This window comes from Bubalus bubalis, chromosome 15 (assembly GCF_019923935.1).
Source record: "Bubalus bubalis isolate 160015118507 breed Murrah chromosome 15, NDDB_SH_1, whole genome shotgun sequence".
Classification (NCBI taxonomy): domain Eukaryota; kingdom Metazoa; phylum Chordata; class Mammalia; order Artiodactyla; family Bovidae; genus Bubalus; species Bubalus bubalis.
This window is the reverse complement of record NC_059171.1, coordinates 49,118,571-49,146,210: the sequence shown is the minus strand read 5'-3', so window position 1 is coordinate 49,146,210 and position 27,640 is coordinate 49,118,571.

Genomic DNA, 27,640 nt, shown 5'->3' with positions numbered 1-27,640 from the left:
TACGAATCTCTTCACCATGGTTTTCTAATCATTTGCAGTTCTGAAATTAACTTTCCACAGACTGTTCATATTAGTGACCAGCAAGTCATATTAGTTGATCAAGAAAGGCAGGTTTTCAGATGATGGTATTATTCTCACATGCTAGCTTTTTTGAAGGAAATAATCATTCACATGCTATAAAACTGAACCAGTAACTGAAATAATACACTAATTGTTGAGTTTCAGAACTTGTATTTCAACTGTTTCTTTTAAACCCAGAAAATATACATATTTTAAGTGAATGATCTTAACTCTAATTTTGTCTACTGAATTCCATCTTATTTAAATTTAATTTCAATCATTTCACTTGAATATGCATTCTACTTCTTAGGACTGTATCCTTAGAAAACAGGTTTAGTTTTAAGTGACTTGGGTATCTGCTAATTATTAAAATTGTTCAGATACTACAAGATTTCCTTAATTGTCAAAGAGAGGGTAATTACTGTGGCTTGTATGAGTTCCATGATAAGCTTTTTGTGTACAAATTATTTTTATTACTTCATTCTCATTAAGAATGGGAAGGAAGTGGTTAGAATGGGACAGGATATTTTTCAGACACACCAAAGAGGTGGATGGAACATGGCAGAAGAGTTGCAAAAAAAAAAAAATAACAGTAGCCAAAATAAACAATAGGAAAATGAAAGCACATTTGTATTTATATACAAAAACACAAGGAAAACCTAAGCCCCAGCAACTAGTATGTTTTTATGAAGAAAGGTAGCAAAAGAAGCCCAGAGATGATGGTGGTACTGCTCAGTCGCAGAGTTGTGTCCAACTCTTTGTGACCCATGGACTGTAGCCAGCCAGGCTCCTCTGTTCATGAGATATCCCAGGCAAGAATACTGGAGAGGGTTACCATTTCTTTCTCCAGGGTATCTTCCCAACCTAGGAATCAAAACTACGTCCCCTGCATTGGCAGGAGATCCCTGGGTTGGAAAGTTTCTTTACCACTGAGCCACCAGGGAAACTCAAAGATGATGGTCAGCTACTTCTAAATTAGAAATACTTTCCAAACCCATCACCATCCAATCAACTGATTTTGTGATACACACCTCTATGTTAGTCAAGCATTCTGGCTTAGTGCAAATTTTGTCTGAAATCACTTGTCAGCTTTTAATATACTGTAAATCACAAAAATATACCCAAGAAACATAAGGTAGTTGGAGTAGACTCTTCCACAATCATTTCCCACCCAATCTCACGTTATCTCTCTTCTCAATGCTAAGCACTTCTTTTCTGGAACACCCAGTTCATTGTTGTTACATAAGGTCAACAGCTCAGCCAGTTAGTGGTTGAGGCCAGAGTGACCTTGCCCTTCTTCTATCACAGGATTACACGGCATGTTTGACAGGTTGCTAAACTAAATAATGTGACATATGAATATTTTTGTCTACTGTCTGTATGTAGACAAATTATTGAAATTTTGATTTATTGGGCAATCTTCCTTTAAGATTAAACTGACACTCTTTTTAAAAAATTTTTTTATTTTATTTTATTTTTTAACTTTACAATATTGTATTGGTTTTGCCATATATCTACATGAATCCGCCACAGGTATACATGTGTTCCCCATCCTGAACCCTCTCTTAATAAATATTATAGCCAACTGTGATTCTGGTAAATCTACCAGTGTTTTCTTCTGCTCGATGATTAGTAAAACCATGATTTTTTTTAATCCTTTTTTTTAAATTTAAACTTTTTATTTTCTATTGTGGTATAGCCGATTAACAGTATTTTAATAGTTTCAGGTGAACAGTGAAGGGACTCAGCCTTACATGTACATGTGTACATTCTCCCCCAAACTCCCCTCCCATTCAGGCCACCACTTAACATTGAGCAGAGTTCCCTGTGCTATACAGTAGGTCCTTGTTAGTTATTCATTTTAAATACAGCGGTGTGTACATGTCCATCCAAAACTCCCTAACTATCCCACCCTTTCAGCAACCATAAGTTCATTCTCTAAGTTTGTGAGTTGCTTTCTGTTTTTTAAGTTCATTTGTATCATTTCTTTTTTTAGAAGTTTAATGACCTCATGGTGTAATCTCTTCATATTTTTCCGGGTAAAAACAACTTTGAATATTTTAACATAGACTATACCTAGACACAGTTTTAATATGAATAAAAATGTTTTAGAATATATTTGAACCTCTTCTTTCTACCTTTGCTTATTGTTGAGGTTTGAATATTTAAGTGTAGGCACATGAAATTCAGGCTTCATTGAACCTTTTCATAGTGTTAGGAAATGAGGATTTGGTAGCTTAACTTTCAATATATTCTTGTGCAAATTAAAAAAACCACTATCCCTCAAGAATTCTCATTTTTTCCAAAGAACATGAAATATAATTATGCAAGTCAGTTTGTCAGAAGATTAAAAGGACAAGAGCAAATGAATTTTTGAAAGCTCTGTTTGTGTTGGAGATTCTGAAGTTGGCTGAGAAATTTCACTTGGGATTTTTCTACAAGGATTCCTTAAATTATCACAAGATTATCACCTTCATATGGATGGTTAGTATTTCTGAAATAACATTTTAAGGTGCTTAAAAGAGACTCATTTCTGAAAACAATAGTGATTCTGGGTTAATGGAAGGCTTTAAGGGTCAGACATAAGAAAATTCATCACTCTTATCTCCAGTTCTATTATGGACCTGATACATAAGCTTCAGGAAATTAATTTCTCCTTTTCTCTCTTTACTGATAAAACTGACTTCTTTCAATGTATTGTAAAACTAAATAGTGGTTTGATATTGCTAAATAAAAGCCAAATCAGATTGGCACTTCAAAGCACCATGTTCATGGAAGCAATTCTTTATTATCACTATGGTTACATGATAATAGTTTACATGTTGTTTTTGGCAACAGTCACTAGCAAAGCCATCTTCCCATATCTTCTGAACTTTGTCTAGAAGTGTTGGAATATCACTTCTTAATAAGGTAGATAAGTCTTGCTATCTTGCCAATCAAAACTAACATTATTCAAGGGAAGCATGGTGATTTCCATACTTCTTTCTTAAAAGCACTCTTTAGCTTATCTTGGTATCTGATATGTTCTGCACAATGAAAATCAATGTCCCATCATTGGCCAAGCACTTCCTCTCTCAACAGCAACAATGTTGTTGCTCTTGGCTGCCACAAAGTGGCAGTGTGCCCACTAACTTCTCCATTAGTAAACCAGCATTGGTCTTCAGAATGAGCCAGGGCAGGAGAACTACCCCTCAAGACTAAGTCTGACAGATAAAATACAGGAAGCTTGAATTAAAGTTAAATTTCAGATAAACAACAGCATACAGGTATATGAAAAAATTAGATCGGTGTTTATCTGAACTTAAATTTAACTGAATGTCTTGTATTTTTTTGTGTTAAATCTGGTGACTCTACTTGTCAGATTTGACTCTTGCTATCATGTAACTTTTTAAGCTGAAATATATTTATACTTATTAGTTTATTTAGTCATCTATATGAATTGAATTATAGAAACTCTAGTTAAGAAAATCTATATTTCTCCCTCCTACTTGACTTCCATTTATCACATAGTAATACTAGAGTCACATTTAGTCTCATAAAAATCAATGGGTTTGAAGGTATGTTTGTAGTATATTTTGAATGCTGGTTATATCATCAATATTAAAATAACAGGGTTTATTGATCAAACAATAAATACTTTGGTACAAGGGCTTATGTGCCAAAGGAGCTAGAAAAGGCTCTAAAGAACAGGAAAAAAACTGACCTAAATCTTGGGGAAAAAAGAAAGAATTAGATGGGCAGAATGGAGATACAAGAATTTTTAGATGGGTGGGCAGATATTTATATAGCAAAATAAGTGTTTTATGAAAACCTGAAAGGTTTAGTCCAAGGAACTAATTAGAATATTAGGCCATTAACATGATTTATTCATTCATTCATTCTAGTGCCACCAAATCTTGGCATATAGCATATGCAATCAGTCATAAATTCATTAAATTATTAATATGTCAAAAAATAAGAATGGCACTGAGCTAGATCAAGATATTTTTTCCATTTTTAATTCACTTGAAACTTTCTCCTCGTCTTTTAATGAAATCACTCTAAGCTTTATCAAATTTCAGCAAAACTCAATCCTGACTTTTATTATATCAATCACCATGTAATTTTTTCCATATAAAATTATGTGTATTAGTTGTTTATTAGTTGTGTAATAGTTGTTTATTCTAGTTTAAAATAGAATTTTTTCTTTCTCTAATGTATTCAAAAGTCTTTAAATGTGACATTTTATAATTTAATGCAAAATGTTTTATAAAACTTTGTGCATCAAAAATATGGTTTGTGAGCATTACTTTCCATTTTTCAGAGTTAAAATTTATACTCTAGATCAGAATTCCTATGAGACTACATTCCTCTATGAGTCTATGCATCTTCATTGTAGAAGGACCCAATATTTTTTATAATTTTAGAGGATAAATAAATCACCTGTTTATTGTTATAAGGAGAAGTTTGTGAGAGAAAATCTGTAATTGCTGTGTTTTGAATAGTGAATCAGTAATTAAATCTGCTTTGAGCTATAGATATTGTCTAACTATAGCTTATGGAGAAGGAAATGGCAACCTACTCCAGTATTCTTGCCTGGAAAATACCATGGATAGAGGAGCCTGGTAGGCTACAGTCCCTGAGGTCACAAGGAGTCAGACACTTCTGAGAACACACATGCATATACCATATTTTATTACATCAACAGTCTTCTATATTCAGGTAAGATTTACTTCCTTGAGAAAAACATTCTAGAGAGGTTTTTAAAAAATTATTATTAGCATCTCACTTTTGAGTATTAATATAAAAAATGTATTTTATATGACACCTCTTTCAAAATTTTTTGAAGTAGGCTATAAATATATAGCTAAAAGAGATTATGATTATTCATATAGTTATAGTCTTATGAGCTGAAGATCTTCAATAGTTCCTAAATGGAATTAGCTCATGGGATTCAAAGTTCTCCAGTGAAGAAAGTAAAGCAAGAAACCCGAGTGTTACAGAAATGGCAAAAAGATAGAATTATATTCTCTAGCAGGCCCATTTATAAATATATTCAGTTGCTAACTGATGGCAAATTTATATATAGCTGATGATACACAGAATAAGAGAAAGGATTAACCCTTCTTATGGAAATCAAGTATCTTTACAGCAACTGAGTGAATGATAAATCCACCTTGCTGTGAAGAAGGACTAAGAAAGAAGACAGGGATGATACCTCATCTCATCATTAAGAGAAGGACAAGAGATTTCAATAGTGCAGCAAATAGAGCTTTTGAGAAGCAAAGAAAGTTTAAATCCAAATAAGACTGACTGAGTATGAAGGGAAGGACTATTATATGGTGTTAAGACCTATTTTCCTTAGTATATAAATGTTCCTATAAATCAATGAAAATAAAACCAAAGCCTAATTGAAAAGTTGCAAAAGGATATGGACAAACTGTACCTGTAAATAGAAATAACTTAGGCATCTAATAAATGATCAACCTGGCTAGTATTAAGAGAAGTACAAATTAAAGTTACAGTGAGATATCACTTTTCATCATAAAATTGCTAGGAGTACAAGAGTTACTAAGACAATAGAACTAAGAGATATGGAGCAAGCAGGATAAATGTCAGTGACAGTGGAGCAGGGGGTGGCTGTTTTAGATGGTGCGGAACATTCTATAAATAGTAGCGCAGATGAGGTGGAGGAGTGGGGCAGTTATGAGAAAGGAGGAAGTGGGGAAAAGAAACAATGAGGATAGAAGACTTTTTTATTGAAGTGTTTTGCTATAAAAGAGATAAGAGAAATAGGACAGTACTCGAAGGGGAGTAAGGAGTAAAAAGAGTATTGCTGCTGCTGCTGCTAAGTTGCTTCAGTCGTGTCCAACTCTGCGACCCACCAGGCTCCTCTGTTCCTGGGATTCTCCAGGCAAGAATACTGGAGTGGGCTGCCATTTCCTTCTCCAATGCATGCATGCATGCTAAGTCGCTTCAGTCGTGTCTGACCCTATGCAACCCTATGGACAGCAGCCCATCAGGCTCCTCTGTCCACAGGATTCTCTAAGCAGGAATACTGGAGTGGGCTGCCATTTCCTTCTCCAAAAAAGAGTATTGCTTATTGTTAAATGAAAGCAAAATGTGTACTGTGTGTATAATATGCTACCATTTGTGTCCTTTTGATTTTTAATGGATGAGAGAGAGATGAATAAATACTTGTATATGCAAATATGCAAAGAATATTTCTGGAACGACTTACAAAATACTGATTACTGTATTTGCTTCTAAAGAAGAAAATTAGATGATAGGAAAACAAGAGATAGACTATGAATTCCTTTTTACTTTTCAACTTTGTACCATATTCATACAAATCACCCATGCAGAAATAAAGAACTGATTATTTAAAGTGCCGTATAAATTGTCCTCCACTCTGTACAGGATTAATTGTTTTCCTTTTAAGTTAATCATATCCTTACAAGCTAGGTTAAAAATCATTTGACTCTTAACATTATACATTTCCTTAAAACTAGTTTAATTACATTAAGAAAACTGCAATCTGAAAGAGTTCCTTAACCTTAGATTGGTATGTGGACTTGTAACTAATAAATGTCTTTCTTATCATAATCTATCAGTGTGAATCAAAATGAATTTTCACAATTGTCATGGATTGAATAGTGTCCCTCAAAAAAAATGTACAAACACTAACCCTAACTACCCCCATGTGTGAAAATTACTTGTAAATAATGGCTTTGCAGATGTAATATAGTTAACAGGAGGTCATACTGAATTAGGGTGGGTCCAAATCTAATGACTGGTGTCCATTTAATACAAGGGAATTTTGAAGACAGAGATAGAGATGTCATGTATGTCCTCATGTCATACATGTCTACAGAGAGAAGGCCATGTAACAATGGAAACCAAGAGTGGAATGATGCAGCTGTAAGTCAAGGAACACCAAGAACTGCCAGCTAGCACTGGAAGCTGAAAGAGGGAAGGAGAGTTCTTCCCAGGAGCCTTAATTGGGAGCGTGGCTCTGTTGACACCTTGATCTTGGACTTCCAGCTTCAAGAACTATAAGGAAATTAATTTCTGCTGTTTTAAACCATCTAGCTCATGGCATTTTGCTCCAGCAGCCCCCCAATTCATACAATAACAAAAAGATATTTCATGAATGATGAGGAAAATGTTTTGGAAAAGTAGTTGAGATTTCAGTAATATGGGATTATATGCATTCACAGGAAACAAGAGATTAGAGCAGCATGTGTGTGCATAGTCACTCAGTTGTGTCCGTCTCTTTGCGACCCCGTGGACTGTAGCCCACCAGGGTCCTCTGTCCATGGGATTTCTTAGGCAAGAAGACTGGGGTGGGTTACAGCACAGACTATCTTTTAAAGGAACCACATAAATGAGGCCAAATCCACCCAAGCTACTCAAGTAGGTAACATTACAAAGAGAGACCTGATATAAGACAGGTCTCTACATAAAAGTGAAATAGATATAAACGTGAATAATTCATTTCTCACATGAAGAGGATACTAAATAGATAGGAAGGAAAGACTTTTTCATAGACATACAACTGCATGATTAAGAGGGACTGTTCTGAGAATTTGTCTGCCAACCAACCAGGCTCAAATAAAGCACATTGGTTTTATTCCTGTGGAGTGTATTCATGTTGGGAAAGGTGTTGCAAACAAAATATTGAATACTTTAGAATTTTTTTTTTAATTTTGTAAGTGTGATGGCACAAAGCAGTGAGTAATTGCCATTCTTTTGTTTATCTTTAGATAAAAGATCTGTAGCTATAGAACCTTTCTCCATGACATTTTCACAGAACACACTATTTAAGATTTGCATTATTTCATTACTAAAGGTAATTTATTTCTTAAGAATACCATAAAATCTATTTAAGTCATTTCCTGTCTCCCAATGAAATGAAAAGCATCTCTAAAGGGATTTCAATGTATCCTTTCGAGTGTGTGTGTGTGTGTGTGTTTTATTTTTGCATTTTCCCAGGAAGAAATGGAGACAGAGACTCAATTAATACCTTATGTTTATCCTCTCATTGTTTTGTTCTTGGTTTTGGTGATCATTTGAAATAAATGAAGGTTGTTTGCTCAACTCTCTCAGGCTGGTGCTTATTAAATAACAGCCCTCATCTATCCTGTATTGTTTTTACAGTTCAGTCATGAATAAATAGGATACCAGTTCTCACCCAAGTAACCTTTGGAAACTAATTTTGCCTTCTTTACAATTTATTTCTGCTAACATTTAAAAAGAAAGAGAGACACTTTGACACTGATAAAAAGTTAAAGTTCATGTAGTCTTAATATACTGATTTGTTTTTGTTATTGTTTAGCCCCTAAGTTGTGTCCAACTCTTTGTGCACTGTTTCCAGATTAGGGCTACTATGAATAAAGATGGTGCAATGGTAAAGGACCTGCCTGCCACCACCGGAGCTGCAGGAGACACGGGTTCAATCCCTGGACTGGGAAGATCAACGGCAGGAAACGGCAACCCACTGCAGTATTCTTGCCTGGGGAAATCCCATGGACAGAGGAGCCTGGAGGGCTGCAGTCTGTGGGGTCACAAAGAGTTTGATACGACTGAGCGACTGAGCACACATGCAGGAACAATTGTGCACAGGTGTTTATGTAAATATGTTTTTCTTTCTCTGGGATGAATGTCCAGGAGTGCAACTGTTGGGTAATAGACACCAGCCTATTTGATTTTATAAGAAAATTCCAAAGCTTTTTCCACATTAATCTACTATTTTACAGTCCCACCAGAAATACGTAAGTGATTTAGTGTCTTACGATTGCCAGCATTTGGTGTTGTCACCCTTGTTTATTTCAATCATTCTGCTAAGTTTGCAATAATATCTCTTTGTGGTCTGGCTTTGCATATGCCTGATAGTGAGATTGGCATCTTTTCATATGCTTATTTGCCATCTGTGTATTCTCTTCAATGAAATGTCTGCTCATGACCCTTGCCAATTTTCTAGTTGGATAGTTTGTTTTCTTACTGTTTACTTTTGAGAGTTCATTGTATTATCTAGCTAGTCCCTAGGTAGATATGGTTTTCAAATATTTTTTTTCCTAGTCTGTTATTTTTTTAATCAGATTTACTAGATTTGATTCATCATTTTTCCTTTTATGAATTCAGTCTAGAAACTCTGTACCTAGTTCTAGATCTCAAATACTTTTAACTTTTTTTCTATAAATTTTCTAGTTTTACATTTTACATTGAAGCCCATGATCCAGTTTAAGTTAACTTTTGTAAGAAGTGTGAGCTTATTTGATGAAAAGGCTATCCTACTTCTTCGTTAAATATCAGTGAAGCTTATCTATGCAGTTTGATTGCTGGCTTTCTATTCTGTTCCCTGGCTACATGCATTTATCTTATAATACCATACTATCTTAATTACTGCAACTCCATAGTAAGTCTTCATATCAGATAGAGTGAAACTTCAAAATTTAGTATTATTTGTTATGATTTTTTTTAGCTATTCTGGAATCTGTGCCTTTTTATATACATTTTAGAATGAGCATATCTATATCAAGAAAAAAAATCTTGCTGGGATTTTGATGTGTGCTAAGTTGCTTCACTTGGACTGCAACTTGGACTTCACTTGAGAGTCCCTTGGACTGCAAGGATATCCAACCAGTCGATTCTAAAGGAGATCAATCCTGGGTGTTCATTGGAAATGATGCTAAAGCTGGAACTCCAGTACGTTGGCCACCTCATGTGAAGAGTTGATTCATTGGAAAAGACTCTGATGCTGGAAGGGATTGGGGGCAGGAAGAAAAGGAAACGACAGAGAATGAGATGGCTGGATGGCATCACCAACTCGATGGACATGAGTTTGAGTGAACTCCGGGAGCTGGTGATGGACAGGGAGGCCTGGCATGCTGCAATTCTTGGGGTCGCAAAGAGTTGGACACGACTGAGTGACTGAACTTAACTGGCCTAGAGGAGCTATCCCATGTTGAAGGTCAGGAAGGGCGGCGGTGAGGAGATACCCCTCGTCCAAGGTAAGGAGCAATGGCTGAGCTTTGCTGGAGCAGCTGTGAAGAGATACCCCACGCCCAAGGTAACAGAAACCCAAGTAAGACGGTAGGTTTTGCAAGAGGGCATCAGAGGGCAAACACACTGAAACCATACTCACAGAAAACTAGTCAGTCTAATCACACTAGGACCACAGCCTTGTCTAACTCAATGAAACTAAGCCATGTCTGTGGGGCAACCCAAGATGGGCGGGTCATGGTGGAGAGATTTGACAGAATGTGGTCCACTGGAGAAGGGAATGGCAAACGACTTTAGTATTGTTGCCTCAAGAACCCCATGAACAGTATGAAAAGGCAAAATGATAGGATACTGAAAGAGAAACTCCCCAGATCAATAGGTGCCCAGTATGCTACTGGAGATTAGTGGAGAAATAACTCCAGAAAGAATGAAGGGATGGAACCAAAGCAAAAAGAATACCCAGCTGTGGATGTGACTGGTGATAGAAGCAAGGTCTGATGCTGTAAAGAGCAATATTGCATAGGAACCAGGAATGTCAGGTCCATGAATCAAGGCAAATTGGAAGTGGTCAAACAAGAGATGGCAAGAGTGAATGCCGACATTCTAGGAATCAGTGAACTGAAACGGACTGGAATGGGTGAATTTAACTCAGATGACCATTATATCTACTACTGTGGGCAGGAATCCCTCAGAAGAAATGGAGTGGCCATTATGGTCAACAAAAGATTCCGAAATGCAGTACTTGGATGCAATCTCAAAAACGACAGAATGATCTCTGTTCATTTCCAAGGCAAACCATTCAATATCACAGTAATCCAAGTCTATGCCCCAACCAGTAATGCTGAAGAAGCTAAAGTTGAATGGTTCTATGAAGACCTACAAGACCTTTTAGAACTAACACCCAAAAAAGATGTCCTTTTCATTATAGGGGACTGGAATGCAAAAGTAGGAAGTCAAGAAACACCTGGAATAACAGGCAAATTTGGCCTTGGAATACGGAATGAAGGAGGGCAAAGACTGATAGAGTTTTGCCAAGAAAATGCACTGGTCATAATAAACTCCCTCTTCCAATAACACAAGAGAAGACTGTATACATGGACATCACCAGATGGTCAACACCGAAATCAGATTGATTATATTCTTTGCAGCCAAAGATGGAGAAGCTCTATACAGTCAGCAAAAACAAGACCAGGAGCTGACTGTGGCTCAGACCATGAACTCCTTTTTGCCAAATTCAGACTTAAATTGAAGAAAGTAGGGAAAACCACTAGGCCATTCAGGTATGACCTAAATCAAATCCCTTATGATTATACAGTGGAAGTGAGAAATAGATTTAAGGGGCTAGATCTGATAGAGAGAGTGCCTGATGAACTATGGAATGAGGTTCGTGACATTGTACAGGAGACAGGGATCAAGACCATTCCCATGGAAAAGAAATGCAAAAAAGCAAAATGGCTGTCTGAGGAGGCCTTACAAATAGCTGTGAAAAGAAGAGAAGCGAAAAGCAAAGGAGAAAAGGAAAGATATAAACATCTGAATGCAGAGTTCCAAAGAATAGCAAGAAGAGATAAGAAAGGCTTCTTCAGCGATCAATGCAAAGAAATAGAGGAAAACAACAGAATGGGAAAGACTAGGGATCTCTTCAAGAAAATCAGAGATACCAAAGGAACATTTCATGCAAAGATGAGCTCGATAAAGGACAGAAATGGTATAGACCTAACAGAAGCAGAAGATATGAAGAAGAGATGGCAAGAATACACAGAAGAACTGTACAAAAAAGATCTTCATGACCCAGATAATCTTGATGGTGTGATCACTGACCTAGAGCCAGACATCCTGGAATGTGAAGTCAAGTGGGCCTTAGAAAGCATCACTACGAACAAAGCTAGTGGAGTTGATGGAATTCCAGTTGAGCTATTCCAAATCCTGAAAGATGATGCTGTGAAAGTGCTGTGCTCAATATGCCAGCAAATTTGAAAACTCAGCAGTGGCCACAGGACTGGAAAAGGTCAGTTTTCATTCCAATCCCAAAGAAAGGCAATGCCAAAGAATGCTCAAACTACCACACAATTGCACTCATCTCACACACTAGTAAAGTAATGCTCAAAATTCTCCAAGCCAGGCTTCAGCAATATGTGAACCGTGAACTTCCTGATGTTCAAGCTGGTTTTAGAAAAGGCAGAGGAACCAGAGATCAAATTGCCAACATCTGCTGGATCATGGAAAAAGCAAGAGAGTTCCAGAAAAAGATCTATTTCTCCTTTATTGACTATGCCAAAGCCTTTGACTGTGTGGATCACAATAAACTGTGGAAAATTCTGAAAGAGATGGGAATACCAGACCACCTGGTCTGCCTCTTGAGAAATGTGTATGCAGGTCAGGAAGCAACAATTAGACTGGACATGGAACAACAGACTGGTTCCAAATAGGAAAAGGAGTTCGTCAAGGCTGTATATTGTCACCCTGTTTATTTAACTTATATGCAGAGTACATCATGAGAAACGCTGGACTGGAAGAAACACAAGCTGGAATCAAGATTGCCGGGAGAAATCTCAAGAACCTCAGATATGCAGATGACACCACCCTTATGGCAGAAAGTGAAGAGGAACTCAAAAGCCTCTTGATGAAAGTGAAAGTGGAGAGTGAAAAAGTTGGCTTAAAGCTCAACATTCAGAAAACTAAGATCATGGCATCCGGTCCCACCACTTCATGGGAAATAGATGGGGAAACAGTGGAAACAGTGTCCGACTTTATTTTCCTGGGCTCCAAAATCACTGTAGATGGTGACTGCAGCTATGAAATTAAAAGATGCTTACTCCTTGGAAGGAAAGTTATGACCAACCTAGACAGCATATTCAAAAGCAGAGACATTACTTTGCCAACAAAGGTTCGTCTAGTCAAGGCTATGGTTTTTCCTGTGGTCATGTATGGATGTGAGACTTGGACTGTGAAGAAGGCTGAGTGCCAAAGAATTGATGCTTTTGAACTGTGGTGTTGGAGAAGACTCTTGAGAGTCCCTTGGACTGCAAAGAGATCCAACCAGTCCATTCTGAAGGAGATCAGCCCTGGGATTTCTTTGGAAGGAATGATGCTAAAGCTGAAACTCCAGTACTTTGGCCACCTCATTGGAAGAGTTGAATTATTGGAAAAGACTCTGATGCTGGGAGGGTTTGGGGGCAGGAGGAGAAGGGGACGACAGAGGATGAGATGGTTGGATGGCATCACTGACTCGATGGACGTGAGTCTCAGTGAAATCTGGGAGTTGGTGATGGACAGGGAGGCCTGGCGTGCTGCGATTCATGGGGTCGAAAAGAGTTGGACATGACTGAGCGACTGATCTGGTCTGATCTGATCTGAAAGTTGCTTCACTTATGTGCAACTCTGCAATCCCATAGACTGTAGCCTGCCAGGCTCCTCGGTCCATGGAATTCTCCAGGCAAGAATACTGGAGTCTGTTGACATTTCTTTCTCCAGAGGATCTTCCCAACCCAGGGATCAAATCCATATATCTCACATTGCAAGCAGATTCTTAACCATCTGAGCCACACGGATAGGAAATAAATTAAATCTACAGATTAATTTGCATTGAACTGACATCATTAGTATATAGTGTCTTCTAGCCCATGGTTTCAAGTTTTGTAAATTCATTGAAGTTTCTTTTAAGGCCCAGGATATAATTTATGTTATTAAATTATATTATAATTTATTTATTTTGCTGACTTTTCCATGGGGTTAGGAAAAGCATGTATTCTACTGTTGTTGGGTACTCTGTTCTAAATATGTCAACTAAATTTATTTGATTGATTCTATTCCAGATGGTTTTTCTGATTTGCAGTTCCGTCAGTTGCTGAGAGTGGAACACTAAAGTCCTCAACTGACTTGTGGATTTGCTTCTTTCTCTGTCAACATATTTGTTTCTGCTTTATGTATTTTGAGTCTCTTATTTTGTGCATATATTTGAGATTATTATGTCTTCCGGGTGGGTTGATCCTTCGAGCATTCTGTAATGTTTCTCTTCATCTTTAGTAATTTTCTTTAACATATCCTTTATCTGATAGTAATATTGCCACTCCTGCTTTCTTATGTTTGAATGATATGTATTATTCTATCCTTATTCTTTCAACCTACTGTACTGTCATATTTGAAGGCAGCTTCTTATAGATGCCATATTATAATCCACTCCACCAGTCTGTCTTTTCATTACTTTATTTATACTTTGGTATATATAAGTATGGCATTTTATTTGTTTTCTCTGTTTCCTCTGTTTCTCATTTCTTTATTACTCTTTTTCCTTTACAATGCATTACTTCAACGTTTTAAGGATTCCATCTTGATTTTTGTGTTTTGAGTGTTTTTCTGTATATAGTTTTCACAGTGGTTGCACACATGTGTTACTTATCACTCTACTGTATCAACATTTTACCACTTCCACTTATGAATAAATTTAAATTCCATTAAAGCCAGTTAAGAATAAATGACTAAATGTGTACATAAATTATGCATTTATAAGAGAAAAAAACAGATAGGTCATACAACAGATTCTACTAAACTCTCTCACCGAATAACTAGGGATGCAACTTGACCTTCCTGCTGAGAATTTGGTCTCTTGCTCCTTCTCTATCCTTTCCTTTCTCCCAATCATTATTGTTCTTCCATTAGGCACTGTTGGAAATTTGTACTTCTTTTCAGAACCCTTATTGCTAATCACAAAGGGTGTTGACAAATCAATTTGCTGAAAAATCATAAACAATTTATTTCCTCTCCAAATTTCTTTCCATTCAATACACATAGTTTGCTTTTAACTGCCTGCTTGATTTCTTAACAGAGAAGGCATTTATTCATCCATTAGACAAATATTATTGAGACTCGGTTATGTGCCAGACAATGTTTTGTGCATTTCACTCTCTGTATGTTGAGTGCTCTGTACAGTTCTTCCTGGCAACAGTGTTCACTCTATGAGATCAATATTCCCTGAAAGGTCAGTATTTTCCACATGCTCTATTGATGGAAGTCCTTTCATAAGGGGAAAAAATCATTTCCAGCCCAGAGTATATGATGAAAATAGAATGTCCCATTTTCCAAAAACATTAACAGCCTGACACTTTCAGTGTATACCATTAAATAAACTCCTGGAAACATTGAGCAATGTACATTATTTTTTCTTCATATCTAAGAGACATCTGTTGTAGTTTTGTTAGGTTTATTTAAGAACAAAAATAAAATTAAGTAAGCCACATATTAGGAAAGACAGGTTGGATAGTGCAAAAACCATTATCGATGTAGAAGTAAATTTGGAGAAGAGACAAAAATCAAAACAGGAGCCTTTTCCCAATGGCTGTCTTGATCTTATGTCACATATCTCAGATCATCCGAGTTCTGTTTTCCTAATGAGATACCTTTCAGGCTACCAAGCTACTTTCTGGTTTGCTGATGCTATAAAAATTTAACTGTGCCTACAGAGCAACTTCTGAAGATAAATAAACATTTTCTCTTAGAGGATAAGCAGGGACTATATTAAACTGTAACCAGTATTCAAGTCTACCAACTGGCTGATTGGTAATGAATACATTGCAAGTATTTTAACTTTATATGATAAAGATGTGTATTATACAAGTCTCTCTCATAGCCTCCTATAGCAGCAAAAGCTTTTTCCTCTATTGTGCATATGCCTGAGTTCAGGTTTAAGTCTGTGGATGGATGCATTATAGAACACTGGAGTGGTTCCTTACATCCTCAGCACACATGGGGCATGCTTTTGGTGTTTATTTTTCTCCACCTGATTCAGGGCAAATTTATTTCCCATCTCAAGTATAAATGGATTATGTGAATAATAAATGAACAATAACAATAGGATATACCCTAAATTTCATAAAAGTAGCAGAAGACTTATAGAGAAAGTAAATTCATTCATTCATCTAAAATAAAAAGAGACAGCTATATACCAGTCTAGAGTCTGGAGATTCAGTAGAAATTAGATAAAGTCCTCAAGTTCATAAAGCATGCACTCTAGAACTATCAGATCATAAACAAAGCAATCAATACACAAGATACAGACTGTGATGAGTGTCACAAGTAAAAGAGGAGAAGGTGGGGATACAAGTGGCCAGAGAAGGATATTTTTGCTTAAATGATCAGAGACCTCATCAGTGGCATTTGCACAGCATCCCAACAAATAATCTTCCAAAATTTGTGAGAACAAGTTGGCAAACTTCTGTCCCAAAATGACCCTTTCTGCTTTAAAAGAGTTCTGTTGTGCTGTGCTTAGTCACTCAGTCGTGTCTGACTCTTTGCAACCCCATGAACTACAGCCCGCCAGGCTCCTCTCTCCGTGGAATTCTCCAGGCAAGAATATTGGAATGGGTTGCCACTGCCGCCTCCAGGGGATCTTCCCAACCCAGGTATTAAACCCAAGTCTCTCGCGTTGCAGGTAGATTCTTTACCTTCTGAGCCACCAGGGAAGCCCCAAACAGCTTTGTTATTTAACTCTAATCTATTTAGCCTTTCATTTAATGTGAATGCATGATAAGTATCAAAGACAATCTTTTAAATGCTGATAGCCAGATTTTTCTGTGCCATTTAAAAATAAAGTATCCCTTTCTCATTGACTTATGATGCTTTCTTCATCATAACATTACATAGTGTAGATTTTTAAGGCATAATGATATTTAACTCTTTAATTATCTGAAATATACATTGGTAGAAGGTAGAGTATCTGTCCCCCTTCTGCTACACACCTCTTGGGTCCTGTCTGTTGATGCCACTTCATCATGTTTCAAACACTTTTGAATAATATTCCCATTTCTATTTCAATAATTCTCATTTGTATAGATTTACAAATGAAGTTGTCTCTTTACTGTTCTGGATTCTTCTTCCCCAGTTTTGGTGTCAGGATTCTATCAACTTCATAAAATTAATAAAGCAATTTCTTATTTTAAATTCATTTTAACTGGGATATAGTTGCTTTTATTGGAGTGTGTGGTATTAGTTTATACTTGACAGATCAGCCACACGTACACATATATCCTCTCTCTTATGAACTTTCTTCCCATTCAGGTCATCAGAATGCCTTAAGTAAAGTTCCCTATGCTATAGAGTATGTTTTCATTAGTTATCTATTTTATACATAGTATCAATAGAGTATGTGTGTCAATCCCAATCTCTTAATTCCTCCTACCTGTTCCTTTCCCCCTTGGTATCCATCCATTTGTTCTCTACCTCTGTGTCTCTATTTCTGCTTTGATTTTGGCTTTGCAAATAGAATAATCTATACCATTTTTCTAGATTCCACATATATGTATTAATATATGATATTTGTTTTTTTCTTTCTGACTTACTTTACTCTTGATTACACTAAATCAATCCACATTTCTACAAATAACCCAATTTCATTCCTTTTTATGGCTGAGTAATATTCCATAGTATATATCTACCACATCTTCTTTATCCATTTCTCTGTTAATAGACATTCAGGTTGCTTGCAAGGTCCTAGCTATTGTAAATAGTGATGCCATTCTTCTAAACCTTGAAATAATTTTCATAATAGAGAAATCTTTGTGATTTCCATCTTTTCTTTGTCATTTAATAAATAAGTTGAGAGTAGTCTAATGAGAGACTTCTCTAAATGAAATTATTTTATACACTTTTTCATTATTTCTTCTGTGATTATCAGTTAATTCAGACCTCTATTCCTGAGTCAGCTTTAATAATTTATATATCTTTATAAATAAATGTTCTATTTCTTATGGATTTTCAAATACATTACCATAGGATTATATGTACAATAATTAAATTTTGTCTCTTTTGTTAATCTCTTTCAAGTGTTTCTCAATTTGTATTAAATTTTTGTCCTCTTTAAACACTTCACCAGAAGTCTGCCTTATCCTGCTTGTTTTAAAGAAATGAAAGGTTTCTGAATAGATCTGTAATAACGTTTGTTGCAGTTCTAACGAATTACCTCAAAGTTATGACAACCATTTTACAGGTTTCCTTGGTTTTGTGTTTGGATTTACATTTTACAGTTCTGTCAGGTCAGAAATGACACAGATCTTCCTGGACCAAAATCAAGGTGTTGGCAGGACTGCCCTCCTTCCTGAAGGCTCCAGGGGTGATTCCATTTCCTTGCCTTTTCTGTCTTCAAGAGTTTACCTCCAGTGTTTGTCTTGTGGTTCCATTTGTCCTCCTTCAAAGCCAGAAGCAATGGGTGGAGTTCTCACACCACATGGCTCTGACCTTCTGTAGTCACATCAGCCTCTGATTCTGATTCTGTCTCCTCTTTTGTCTCCCTCTGCCCACTTTAAGGAACCTTGTGATTACATTGGGCCCATCCAGGTTATACCCAATAATGTCTCTATTTTAAAACCAGCTAATCAGCAACTTCAGTTCTCTCTGCTACCTTAATTCCCCTTTGCCTTGTAACCTAACAATTCAGTTTCCAAGGATTAGGCTATGGACAGCCGGAAGGGATGGAGAAACACATTATTCTGTCTACCAAGATATCAATTAAACCTTTGGGTTTTTTCATCATTTTTCTGCTTTTATCTTTATTCTTTTTCCTGGCTTCCTAGATGTAATTTTATTGCCATTTAAAAAGTTTCAGTTGAGGAGTTACTTGGTTCTCCTGAGTTTCTCCCATGTATACACGGTATTAAACATTGTGTGTTTTCTCCTGTTGATCCAGCCTATGTCCATTGAATTCTTAGACCAACCAGAAGAACATAGAATGGTAGAAGAAAATGTCTTCCTCCCTGAAAGTTGGCAACAAAGATGAAATACAACTTTACTTTCTAGACATTCCTGGCTCCAAGGTTGCTGCAGTTAAGAGATCTTGAGACACCTGAGAAAAGCCAGTAGAAGATAAGAATGCTTCCATGTCAGCCAGCCTCCTGAGTCTCCGCCTGCAGGATCTGTTGGAGGCAAGAGTGGTACAAATTTTTCTCTTTTCTAAAATTAGGTGAGCAGTAAAAAATACTTGTAGGGCCAGATCCTTGGACTTGGCAACTATTGGGGAACTTCGATAAAGTACTCTTGGTTTGTTGATCCCTTTTCCTTCATAGATGGTCACTTTTTCTTTGTCTCTGTCTGCTGTCATAAGTAGGAAACCGTTGGTCTGATTAGGGTTTCCTTTCATTTTAAGAGTTTGGTTTGTTGAACAGTGAGAAAATTCTCTCTGCCATCTGGAAGGCACATACTGGTGGATGTGTGGCAGCCAGTGGAACAGACTGGGATTCCAAACAGTCTGTCTGTCCATTCACTCCAGCTCTCAGGGGAGTTTGTCATAAGATGTGTCAGTCCATAAGGGGCTCTGTCATCTCAACCTTTGTCACTCTATTAGTGATGTAACAAAAGGTCTTTGCTTTCTCAGGCTATGCTTGGGAGGGGACCATTTGGATCTTGTGAGGTCTGCATCTTTTGCACTCTTGTGGGAATGCCTCTAGTGTCTTATCAGTTTGAGTCATTATTAAATCCTGTTGTGTTAGTCATTCAGTCATGTATAACTCTTTGAGACTTCATGAACTGTAACCTGCCAGGCTCCTCTGTCCAGGGAATTCTCCAGGCAAGAATACTGGAGTGGGTTGCCATTCCCTTCTCAGGGGGATCTTCCTGACCCAGGGATCAAACCCAGGTCTCCTGCACTGCAGGCAAGTTCTTTACTATCTGAGCCACCAGGGAAACTGATGATCATCTGAACTGGAAAAACTTCTAAACTGGTAAACTTTTAGAGTGCTCTTATCTTAAACTATTATACCTATTTTAATTGGTTTGCAGAATTCCTCCAAAGGCTTCAAAATTCCAAACTAGCTTGATTGAAGGATTTGTTGTAAAAGGTTAATGAAAGGACTTCCTTGGTGGTCCAGAAGTTAAGAATCCACCTGCCAAGGCAGAGAACACAGGTTCAATCCCTGATTGGGGAAGATCCTACATGCGACAGAGCAACTAAACCTATGCACCACAGCTACGGAGCCCACTCTCTACAGCCGAGGGGCTGGAACTACTGAAGCCCATGAGCCTAGAGCCCATGCTCTGCAATAAGAGAAGACACTGCAATAAGCCTGAGCACCGCAACTAGAGAGTAGCCCCCGCTCACCACAACTAGAGAAAGTTCATACACAGCAATGAAGACACGCTGCAGCCAAAACTAAACGAATAAATAAATAAATAAATTTTTAAAACTAATGATAGATTTAAAATATAAAGGTTAACCAAAATAAAAGACCAAGACTACCCTCCTTTATTTGAAGACTGATTCTAATACTCCTCTTTAGTGCACAATTTTAGATGCTGGAGGCGCAGACATGGTCTCATGGAACTTACATTCCAGTGGAGAAAGCTAGACCAATAAATGTGAAAAGCAATGTAAGTTAGTGATAAGAACTATGAGGAAAATAAGATAGGGACATGCCAGTGGCTGGAGAGCCAGGGAAGCTACTGTTGCTGGAATGTTTAGGAAAAGTCTAAGTAAGAATGTGACATGAAAGATGAGTGCAAACCAAAGAAAAGAAAATAACCACATGAAAATCAGGAAAAATACTACCCAGGGAGCAGTAAAAGCAAAAGACTATGTCCTAAGACACAAATAAGTTTTCCTTTTGAAGACCAGGAAGGACAAGAAAGTTAGTATGTACTTATGGAAGACAAGAGTGGTAACAGATAAAGGGGAAGGGAAGTGTGGGACAAACGAAGAGGTTAGGATTGACATATAAACACCACCTAAAGGAAATCAACCCTGAATGTTCATCTGAAGGACTGATCTTGAAGCTGAAGCTCCAATACTTTGGCCACCTGATGTAAAGAGCTGACTCATTGGAAAAGACTCTGATGCTGGGAAAGGCAGGAGGAGAAGGGGACGACAGAGGACAAGATGGTTGGATGGCATCACTGATTCAATGGACATGAGTTTGAGCAAACTATGGGATATAGTGAAGGAAGAGGGAAGCCTAGCATGCTGCAGTCCATGGGGTCATAGGGAGTCAAAAACAACTGAGTGGCTAAACAACAACAAATATATACTACCATGTGTAAAATAGGTCGCTAGTGGGAAGCTCTGTATAGCACAGGGAGCTCAGCTCAGTTCTCTGTGATAATCTGTATGGGTGGGATGTGGGGTGGAGGCTTGAGAGGGAGGGGAAATATGCACACAGATAACTGATTCACATTGTTGTACAGCAGAAACACAACACTGTAAAGCAATTATACTCCAATTTTTTTAAAAGGAAAAAAAAATAGGTGTAGAACTAAAAAAAAAAAAAAAAGATAAAAAGATTGGTGATAAGAGATAAAACTACCAGTGGAAAATGAGAATGAGTCTGAAAAGCCCAAGGAGAGAAAGAAAGAGAATTTGACTGGAGCCCAATGATAAAGAGAGAGGTTGATAAAGGACCAGAGTCTCTTCCATGTATTGAGTATTCTACTAATTCTTACTAGATATTCTACTAAGTTTTTGCCTATACTACCTCATTTAACTCTCACCCATGCAGATAATCATCCAATCTGATGGCTAAGGAATTGTAAACTCCAAGAGTTTAACAATTTACCAAAGAGTAAAAAAATCAGATGCAGCAAAGTTAATATGTTTGACCAAGCTGCCCGACCCAGAAGTCTGTTCCCTTAACCACTGTACCATATAAAGCAGCACTCAAACAGACTTGTTCACAGTAACTGGAGTAAAAATACGTATGAGAAGTACTGTAAGATTTGAATTTTCCTTTGCCTCCTTAGAAAAATGTCTTCTTCCTGACTTTACACATTACTTCTTCATTCTCTCTAATGGCATTTTGGACCTTTCACCCTCCATTCAAGCAAGACCACTTAGCTGGTGAGTGAATGCCTCCAGCAGGAAGCTGAATATGAAACAACTCCATAAGCCTAGGTCCAAGGTCTAGTGACCCCTCTATGGTTGCCATATTAAACCAGTGTTTGCTCTCTCTGTTCATAACATCTCTTCCAAACATGCCTTACACAGTGGGAATGTTACCTGATAACTCTGCTTATCTTTCAAGGATTTAGCAAGAAGTATTAATTTGTTCACAGGTGTTAGCAAAATCGTCCCAACCAATCAACATATCCAACCAAAAACCAGGCAAAGAGAAAGACCAGTGAGCCAACTTTCCCTTTACTTCTTTCCAATTCTTGTGTCTGTATATGCTTGTCACCACAATGGCTCCTATTCTTCAGCGTACATACTATTTTCTTTGGGACTGGTTTGCCTTGGGGTGACTAAGTGCGGTTGGTGATTATATTGAGGAGTGATGAGAGAGAATGAATCCACTCCCATAGGCTTCAGTTGTGTAGTATTGTTACTTGTTCATCAAAAATATTCTGAGTAAATAAAGTTAATTGCTTCTTGTTTAAATGAAAATAACCTTAAGTATCAGTGTAATTTTTTATTTTGTCCTCATCACCATCTTTACTGTCCTTTGGACGTTATATATTTTGACTATTGTTATTTGAAAGGAAAGGCTTCTTAGCTTAAGGCTCATCATGTGAATGAAACAGATTAGTCATTTTGTTGTAGTACATATGGAAAAAAAAAATCAGTGAATGAATCATGAAAAACCCCATCTCCAAAGCAAAGACCTATCAGTCCAGTTTGTGCTCTATTGATGAGATAGCATACAAACCAGTTTCAGCCTTAATAGAGCCCCATGGATCAATCCATAAGTTTCACTTGGGAAATGCCAATATCAGTGACTTTTTACTAGTGATATTGTTTCTGCTGATTCCCCCAAACCTGGAAGTAGCCCAAGAATGATGGAGTGATGGAAGAGCGTAGACAAGGAGGAAAACAGGTCTCATTAAGGCTCTAAAGACACTCGGCTGTAATGTCATTCATACTCATAATCCTTCATCTTACTTTTATTTTCCACACCCATATTCCAACAGACCATGTGTTCCCACTTAAAGTGGCATGTTAGCACTTTAGTTTCCACTTGCCTGTTTGCTCTTCATTTTTAATAGCTTATACATTTCACTCAGTATATCATTTTTGGAAGAATTTAAAAGAAACTATAGGCATGCTGTAATTGGTACCATTAGTTTCAGTGGACTGATTGGGCATGGGGACTCTATGAGTCATATTTTTGATGTGGTTCATGTTTTGATGATATTTGACTGAAAAAAAAATCTCTTATTTGTCATGATGTCAGTATCAAGGGAGACAGGGCTCTGATTCCTTGCAACAGAGTCGGATCAATGATTTTGCTGTGATGGGAAAATATAAAAGTAGAAATATATATTTTAGCTATGAGGAAATTCTATTTACACATGAAGTTGTTCTGCCTTATTTGTAATAAACTTAATGAAGAATTTAGTGCCATGATTTTCTTTCCAGTGAAATCATAGAGGTGAATCCTGTTCAAATCAGGATTTTTATGGTTTGAATGGTTAGTGGGGACTCTGGAATCCAACTTTGTCAGCCTCTCACCACCTCATCTAAACTCTAGAATAGAGTGAACTAGAGACAGACATTGACTTAGCAATATTTCCATAAGTGGGTCCACTTGAGACCATTAGGTAGAACTAAAAGGTACGTGTATGTGTTAATGGCTCAGTCGTGTCTGCCTCTTTGCGACCGCATGGACTGTAGCCTGCCAGGCTCTCTGTCCAGGCAAGAATACTGGAGCAGGTTGCCATCTCCATCTCCAGGAGATCTTCCAAACCCAGGGATCAAATCCCAGTCTCCTGCAATGCAGGCAGATTCTTTGCCATCTGAGTTACCTGGGAAACCCCAACTGAAAGGTAAGTGGCCCTGAATCTCCAACTATATCACTCTGGTGAGGGACTCAGATATGTCTCCTCTGCTTCTCTCAAGTATTACCATGAGCCTGAGTGGACAACCTCAATGAATTTCTGGTCAATATCACTCTGTTATGTTCATAGAGATAGCATCAAAATAGGAATTTCCATTTCTTTATCTAGCATGGACTTGCAGTCAGTACCACCTGTGGCTCTGATCTCAGAATGTCAAAGCTGCTTTTTCTCCCTGGGACTCCTTTCTCCAACTCTTCCCCCATTACTGTCCAAAGGTGCTGCTTATAAGGGCCAGAAGAATCAAATCAGCTGTGTTAAATTGGCAAGTGTTTATTTACAAGTAATGGTATCTTTCTTACATAAATACAGATGAAGTGGAAATTTTTGAAGACAGAAGACTGAACCATTTTAAATTTCAGGCTTGTGCTTTGGGGATGTACTTGCTAATGGCTCTTCTGTGTCCACAGTTTGCTTAGGTCTAAGTATATACCCCTGACCATAGTCTATGAAGAAACCTGAACTTTCTGGGTATGGTATAGATACTATCATGAAGGTGCCTTCTGAAATATTTATTCTCAGCCAACTTTCAATCTAGTCACAAGGGAAAGCTTTATCAACTTTAGATCAGTTGCTTTTCTACTCAGAATTGAAGAGGATGTGGAAATTCTTGAAGACAGAAGTCTGAAGCATTTTAAGTCTGGGATAACTGTCAGAATCTCTCCTCCATGATGCCTAGAACCCATCCCATGAATGAGGGTCTATAAAAGTTCTGTGGGTTAAGGAGATGTGGACTTTGCCTTGGGTTGGTCTTTTGAAATATGCCCAGATAATAAGTCATCGAGAATGTCCCCCTCAATTAGGAGAGACAGCAATGTCCATGAAAACAGACACCAAGCTAGCCCTCAGGGGATTTTAGACTTCCTTTAGTACATTTATAAGATGGAGTCAATGTAATTTTCCCATAAAATGAATATATGGGAAGTGATTTTTCCAAGAACACCCAGTGAGACAGTAGACAGGGAGTCTAAGAACCAGACCAGATGTCCTGAAACATGAAATCTGTTCTCAACCTTTTCACTAAATCACTGATGTGGCTTAGATTAATTTACTCAATTTCTAAATCCTTTATAAAAGTGATACTTCCTGTTTAATTTTAGAATCATCCACTCAAAGACGTTAGCTGTTTTTCTTGTCTATTGTAAAATATACCACAAGAAAAGTTAGAAGCTTATTTCAGATAATCATAATTTCCATTTAACACAAAGGGAAGAAAAACCATCATATTGAGGTTACTGTTGTAGCAGCAGAGAGCAAAGGCCAGCGCAGAGCACTGGCATCAAACACAAGCTCTCCTTTCTGATTTCTAGAGGCACAGACTGGGGCACAAAGACAGTGTTATACATCTAGGGTGGTTGCAGATAGTAAATATCTACATGAACCAGGGCAAATTTCAGGCTCGAGCTTGCTGGATGTACTTGCAAAGGGCTCTGAGTCCTCAGTAGATTAGGTCTGGGTGCATACCCCTAACCATAGTCTATGAAGAGACCAGAACTCTCTGGGTACGGTGTAGATAACTATACTGAAGAGAGCTTCTGATATGTTTGTTATTATCAGTCGACTTTTAATCTAGTGACAAGGGAAGGCTTTGTCTGTTCTAGATCAGTTGCTTTTCTAAGAGATGTTGACTGACAAAAGGAAGATCCCTGGTTTCCCTTCATCATGATTTTCCTAACTGCTACCCTGAGGTTATGGAGTCTTTTGATATTGTGGATACTTCACCTGCCTGAGCTGTGTCAAGGGTGTGGTGGAGCTTGGACACCTCAGAGTGAACTCATCAGAGCTGTCCTGGGGGCAGAGGAATGCCCCAAGATTAAAGGGCAAGTATGCTGTAGTGGATTGCCATTTCCTCCTCCAGAGGATCTTCCTGACCCAGGGATCAAACCCACATCTCCTGCATTGCAGGCCGATTCTTTACCACCGAGCCACCTGGGGAGCCCATAAATATAAAAGCAGTGAGCTCTAACACATGGTATTAATAGCAAGTAAGACTGGAAGGCTGGAAACATAGGATACCTAATTTTGAGGTCAAAGCCATGTGTCTGTTAAGCAATAAAGACAGAGCAAGGCAGGTCTGACACCCAACCACAAAATCCTTTTCCTGTGACAATTTGCAGCCTCAACCAAGACGTAGGGAATGACCCACAGCAGGATCATAAAAGATAAGTCATCTTGATTATACATCTGTGTTTTTGCCAACACTAGCAAACACACTATTTATCATAATATTCTTCATCTTTCACATGACCAATATAAACAAATGCAAACAACACCATCAAAATTATTACCTTCACATGTTTTTAATGCTCACTTATCAGAGTGAGATTCAAAGACGCATTAGGGTATATCGGGGTCTTTTTTGGGAAGTCTCTAGTTTGAGGAGAGAAAATTTAAGATCTAAAATGAAAAGGCTGAAAATTGCAATGACTGGAAGCAATATTCAAAAGTTTCTCATAAAGAATAAAACAAGCATACATGGCTATAAGAAGGTAAAGGATTTGTAGTCACAGGTCATTAAAATAAGAAAGGCATGTTTATGATGAAACCAATAGCATTCATGCAAAGTCTCTCAATTTTAGTCAGAACAACATATGATTTTAAAAATTGAAATATATGAGCATATGTTACCAGACGCCTTTTAGAAAACATTTGGATTGACTTTTCTGCTGTTTTGTGGGGAGGCTGTTCTTTTTATTTCAAAACAAACACACAAAAACCTACTAAACTGATTAAAAGAAACTGTCCAGATCTGCTAGTTGGAAATAAAACTCATCAGACAATAGGAATGACTTGTAATGTCCTTTATTTTCACATCATTCTCGGACTGCTAAAATTTAACATCAATTACTAGCTACTAAATTATCTAGTCACATTTTGTATTCATTATTTGAAATATTTTTCTCACTGAACCGGAACATTGTTGGTAGCTAAATAGAATAAACATGTTTACTGTGTTCAGAGTAAATAATATTGAACATGTGATTAACAGATGAACCATTTTTTTAAGTGCTGGAATATTGATATTTTCTCATGGTAGGTCTAGGAAAGATGAAGCAATGTTAGATGTGAATATCATTTACCTTAATAGATATGATATGGATGTTTAATGTTGCATAATATAAAACACTATTCAGATTATAATTGTCTTTTTATATACATTTGAAAATAAAATCATGTAGATTTTGAACATTTTGATCTTGCATATATATATGGTTTTCTACAAAAACCTTCATTGTTTATTCCATTTCCTAAAGATAAAGGAAAGATTTCAGAAGCTACCTGGTTAGTGTAATACAATATTCATCCTAATAAGTACATTATGAAATAAAAAGCCAAAGACTATGTTTATCCAATTGATCTTTTTATCCTCCAGTTTTCAATTCTCCACTGTCATTTCAGGATTCAGCAACATTCAGAACATTTTCTGGACTTTTTCCCCTGCAAACTTAATGAAACACAGGTACTTGCTCTTTGTTGACTTGGGATGGAATTCTAGCTGAAAGCAAGACTTTATTTGTTTTTTTTAATTAATTTATTTATTTTAATTGGAGGCTAATTACTTTACAATATTGTATTGGTTCGGCCACACATCAACATGAATCCACCACGGGCGTACGCGTGTTCCCCATCCTGAAACCCCCTCCCACCTCCCTCCCCTTACCATCCCTCCGGGTCATCCCAGTGCACCAGCCCCAAGCATCCTGTATCGAACTTGGACTGGTGATTTGTTTCTTATATGATATTATACACGTTTCAGTGCCATTCCCCCAAATCGTCCCACCCTCTCCCTCTC